The following is a 5,851-nucleotide window of genomic DNA, read 5'->3' on the forward strand; positions in this document are numbered from 1 at the left end:
GGTGCAATGCTTCCAACTTTGCTGATGTGGTCTCTACTGGAGAAAGGGTGGAGAATTACCTAAAGACCTATAAGAACCAGAGTGGAGGTGGATCCTCATCAGGGGTGAAGAAGCCGTTCATTCAGGGACAGAAGAGGGGAGAAGGGGATGCAAATGCCATATCTTCTTATCAGAACAGGGATAACCGGAGGAATAATTTTCAGAATTATCATCAGCAACCGTATGTTGCGGCTATGACCATTCCAGCTGCAGTGCCACTACAACAACAACAATCACAACGTCAACCAGCTCAGTATCAACAACAGCAGCAACCGGGTAACAGACCCGCTTATCAACAGAGGCAAAGGATGATGGACCGGCGTTTCGACACCCTTCCAATGTCGTACGCTCAGTTGCTTTCTAGTCTTCAACAACTACAACTTGTGCAACTGTGCACTCTGGCTCCTCCTATTGGTAGACTTCCGGTAGGTTACGACGCCAACGCTAGGTGTAGCTTCCACTCTGGGGCACCTGGCCACAATATTGAGAACTGCAAAGCTTTTAAGCACGTAGTTCAGGACCTCATAGATTCAAAGGCCATCGACCTTGCACCGGCTCCGAATGTCGTTAACAATCCCATGCCCCAGCATGGTGGTGCGAACGTTAACATGATAGAGGGAAAAGCCAAGTCCATTAAGGATGTGTTGAAGTTGAAGACTCCATTGTTGGATATCAAAGGATGCTTGCTGAAGGCCGATGTTTTCCCCGGTTGTGGGAAGGGTTGTTTGGATTGTGCCACTCAGAGTGGAGGTTGTTTGAAGCTACAACAGGGTATCCAGGCCTTGCTCGACAAGGGTATCCTCCAGGTTGAAGATTTGTCTGTCCAAGAGTTTGTGGAAGGGGTTGAGGAAGAAGGGTTTGAAGATGCTACTGATGAATTCGCAGATGTTGTTCCTACTGATTCTGTAATCCATGATGATGTATTTATTTTTTCCAATGTGGATGATCCTGATGTAATTGAACTTGATCCCGATATTTCGGATGCTTGCATTTCAATGAATGAGATTTCCGAGTACGACTGCGATATTGCTACTATCACTATTTTCTACCCAACTAATCAGATCAGTGTGCCAGAAGCGCAACTTGTGCCACCAGTGCGACGATCTACTATGACCATCACAACCCCTGGTCCTTTACCTTTCACCAGCGAAAGGGCCATTCCGTGGCATTATGGGGGGAGCGTGTATACGCACGATCATAAGGTGGAACGGCCACTGAAAGTAGAAGAGGGTCAGAAGCCTGAACTTGACGGTCCCGCAGTGGATAATGTCGGTGGAATCGGCCGATTCACCAGGAGTGGTAGATTGTTCTCACCACCGGTTACCCAAGCTGATAATGCTGATGCTGTGGCGAAAACCAAAGGCAAGCAGGTCGTGAATGAGGGTACCTCTGCACCCCAGGATGGTTCTGAGCCCACTTTTGCAAAGGATGTGGACGAGCTTTTGAGAATCATAAAGAAAAGCGACTACAAGGTAGTCGATCAGTTGATTCAGACTCCGTCCAAGATATCCATTCTCTCACTCATGTTGTGTTCGGAGGCACACAGGGAGGCACTTCTGAAGGTTCTTAATGCTGCATATGTACCTCAAGAAATCTCGGTAAACCAACTAGAAGGGATCGTCGCCAATGTGCATGCAGGCAACGGGTTGGGTTTTACCGATTCTGACTTGACACCAGCCAGACGCAATCATAACAAGGCTCTGCACATCTCGATGGAATGCAGAGACACCGTGTTATCGCATGTTCTGGTGGATACAGGCTCCTCTCTCAATGTGCTACCCAAGAGAGCCATGTCGAAGTTAGAAGTAGAGGGTTTGGTCTTGAAACCTTCAGATCTTATTGTGAGAGCCTTCGATGGTTCTAAGAGATCGGTGTTTGGAGAGGTAGAATTGCCAATTCTGATTGGATCACAAACCTTCAACACTGTCTTCTACGTGATGGATATCAGTTCTTCCTACAGTTGCCTGTTGGGTCGTCCTTGGATCCATAATGCTGGGGCAGTCTCTTCAACTCTACATCAGAAGATTAAGTTTCCGGTCAACGGACGAATTATCACCGTCTGTGGTGAGGAGGACATCCTGGTCAGTAACCTGTCTACATTCAAGTATGTAGAAGTAGAAGGTGAAATTCATGAGACTCTGTGTCAGGCTTTTGAGTCAATTCAAATCAAGGATGCAACTCCGGTGGAAGAGGTTAAAGCGGGTGCCTCTATCTCATCCTTTAAGCAGGCACGGGCCGTGGTGGATTCAGGTGTTGCTCCCGGTTGGGGGCGTCTGTTGGAATTACCAGTGAAAGAAGATAAGTTCGGGATTGGGTATCAGCCAGTTTTGACTTCTACAACACTTAAGGGGCCGATCACTTTCTCCAGTGCTGGCATCTTTCAGTATGGCCAGGTATCAGCAATCAATGAAGAGGGTGGGGATAGTGATTGTGACATTGACAACTGGGTGCGTCCGAGGATCCCGGGTGAAGTCATCAACAATTGGTCTTCTGAGGAGATTGTCCAAGTCACTTTTCTGAAGAAGTAATTTTCTTTGTTTATTCATGCATATCCAAGTCTTACGTTCCGCCCAGGGCGTAATGACTCATTGTAGGGCCCGTCTATGTGACACTTGCATTTTTATCATAAATAAAGGACGTATTTTTGCATTCAAATATTTCGTTCCCTGTCTTTCTATTTTTGCAGTTTTTCAAAATAAAAAATGGCAATGTTTTGTTTAGTTTTCACTTCTTGTTCACACTCATAAGCACATACCATCACTCATGCAGATGCACATCACCGGATCCTATTGATAACGTTTCTGCTACGGCTCGTTTCGACTTTGAAAATCCAATCTTTCGAGCTGAAGAAGAGGGTGATGAAGACTGTGAACTCCCTGAAGAGCTTACCAGGTTATTAAAACAAGAGGAAAGGGTTATTCAACCGCATCAAGAGTCTGTTGAAGTGATTAATCTCGGCACCGAGGACGCCAAGAGAGAAATCAAGATAGGGGCTGCTTTAGAAGACAATGTGAAGAAAGGGCTGATTGAATTGCTACAAGAATACGTTGACATCTTCGCCTGGTCTTATCAGGACATGCCTGGGCTGGACACAGACATCGTGGTACACCGCTTGCCTCTCAAAGAAGGTTGTCCTCCGGTCAAGCAGAAGCTCAGAAGAACAAGACCAGAGATGGCTGTCAAGATAAAGGAAGAAGTACAAAAGCAGTTGGATGCAGGGTTTCTAGCAGTCACCAATTATCCGCCATGGGTTGCAAACATCGTCCCAGTACCTAAGAAGGATGGAAAGGTATGGATGTGTGTCGACTACTGGGATCTGAACAGAGCTAGCCCTAAAGATGATTTCCCATTACCTCACATCGACGTTTTGGTGGATAATACAGCTCAGTTCTCGGTATTCTCCTTCATGGATGGCTTTTCTGGCTATAACCAAATCAAGATGGCACCAGAAGACATGGAAAAGACAACTTTCATAACCCCATGGGGCACCTTCTGCTACAAGGTGATGTCGTTTGGTCTGAAAAATGCCGGAGCAACATATCAACGAGCTATGGTAACTCTGTTCCATGATATGATTCATCATGAAATCGAGGTTTATGTGGATGATATGATTGCCAAATCTCAGACAAAAGAAGAACATTTGGTGAATTTGCAGAAACTGTTTGAGCGTTTGAGGAAATTCAAACTGAGACTTAATCCGAACAAGTGCACTTTCGGGGTGAGATCGGGAAAATTGCTGGGTTTTATTGTTAGCGGAAAAAGGATTGAGGTGGATCCCCACAAAGTAAAAGCGATACAGGAAATGCCAGAGCCAAGAACAGAGAAGCAAGTCCGTAGTTTCTTAGGGAGGTTGAACTACATTGCAAGGTTCATCTCTCACCTAACAACCACGTGTGAGCCAATTTTCAAATTGCTGAAGAAAGATTAGGCTATCAGGTGGAATGAAGATTGTCAAAGGGCTTTCGAGAAGATAAAAGAGTATCTACAGAAACCTCCGATCCTTATACCTCCAGTTCCTGGGAGACCTCTGATAATGTACCTATCAGTGACTGAGAACTCGATGGGGTGTGTATTGGGACAGCATGACGAGTCTGGTCGAAGAGAGCATGCCATATACTACCTTAGCAAAAAGTTTACCGACTGTGAAGTCAAATATTCGCAGCTTGAGAAAACTTGTTGTGCTTTGGCCTGGGCTGCTCGCCGACTGAGGCAGTATATGTTGAACCATACTACCTTGTTGATTTCTAAGATGGATCCAGTCAAATACATATTCGAGAAGCCAGCTCTCACCGGAAGGGTTGCTCGTTGGCAAATGGTACTAACAGAGTACAATATCCAGTATACGTCACAGAAGGCCATCAAAGGTAGTATTCTGTCAGACTACCTTGCCGAGCAGCCGATTGATGATTATGAGCCGATGAAGTTTGAATTCCCTGATGAAGACATCATGTTCCTCAAGATGAAAGACTGTGAAGAGCCAGTTGTTGAGGAGGGACCTGATCCAAACGAAAAGTGGACTTTGTTGTTTGATGGGGCTGTCAATGCTAGAGGAAGTGGAATTGGTGATGTCATTACAACTCCGAAAGGTGCCCACATACCTTTCACCGCTCGTTTGACTTTTGAGTGCACAAATAATGAAGCTGAGTACGAGGTCTGTATCTTGGGTATTGAGCAAGCCATTGATTTGAGAATCAAGACTTTGGACATCTTCGGAGATTCAGCTCTGGTGATCAATCAAGTGAATGGTGATTGGAATACTCTCCAACCCACTCTGGTCCCCTACAGAGACTACACGAGAAGACTATTGACTTTCTTCACAACAGTAAAATTGTATCATATACCTCGTGATGAGAACCAGATGGCAGACGCACTTGCTACTCTATCCTCCATGATCAAAGGTAATTCGCTGGAACCATGCTCCCAGGATCGATGTGATGCGCCTTGACAGGGCCGCGTACGTGTTTGCTGCTGAACTGGTAGTCGATGACAAGCCCTGGTATCACGATATCAAGTGCTTTCTGAAGAATCAAGAGTACCCTGCAGGGGCATCCAACAATGACAGAAAGACTTTGAGAAGATTGGCAGGCAGTTTCTTCTTGAACAAAGACGATGTGATGTATAAGAGGAACTTCGACATGGTTTTGCTCAGATGCGTGGACAGACACGAGGCGGACATGTTAATGCAGGAAGTTCATGAAGGTTCCTTCGGTACTCATGCCGGCGGACATGCAATGGCTAAGAAATTATTGAGAGCGGGTTATTATTGGATGACCATGGAGTCAGATTGCTTCAAATATGCTCGGAAGTGTCATAAATGCCAGATTTATGCTGATAAGGTGCATGTACCGCCAAATCCTCTGAGTGTGATGTCTTCGTCGTGGCCGTTTTCTATGTGGGGCATTGACATGATTGGAAAGATTGAGTCGACTGCTTCCAATGGGCATCGCTTCATCCTTGTTGCCATCGACTATTTCACCAAGTGGGTCGAGGCAGCATCGTTCGCGAATGTCACCAAACATGTGGTTGCCCGTTTCATCAAGAAAGAAATCATTTGTCGCTATGGGATTCCCGAAAGAATCATTACTGATAATGGTTCTAATCTCAACAACAAAATGATGAAGGAGTTGTGTCAGAACTTCAACATTCAGCATCACAATTCTTCCCCTTACCGCCCTAAGATGAACGATGCTGTTGAGGCGGCAAATAAGAACATAAAGAAGATTGTGCAGAAGATGGTCGTCACGTATAGAGATTGGCATGAGATGATACCCTTCGCCTTGCATGGGTACCGTACTTCAGTATGTACGTCGAT

Source organism: Lathyrus oleraceus, chromosome 3 (genome assembly GCF_024323335.1).
Source record: "Lathyrus oleraceus cultivar Zhongwan6 chromosome 3, CAAS_Psat_ZW6_1.0, whole genome shotgun sequence".
NCBI classification, from domain to species: domain Eukaryota; kingdom Viridiplantae; phylum Streptophyta; class Magnoliopsida; order Fabales; family Fabaceae; genus Lathyrus; species Lathyrus oleraceus.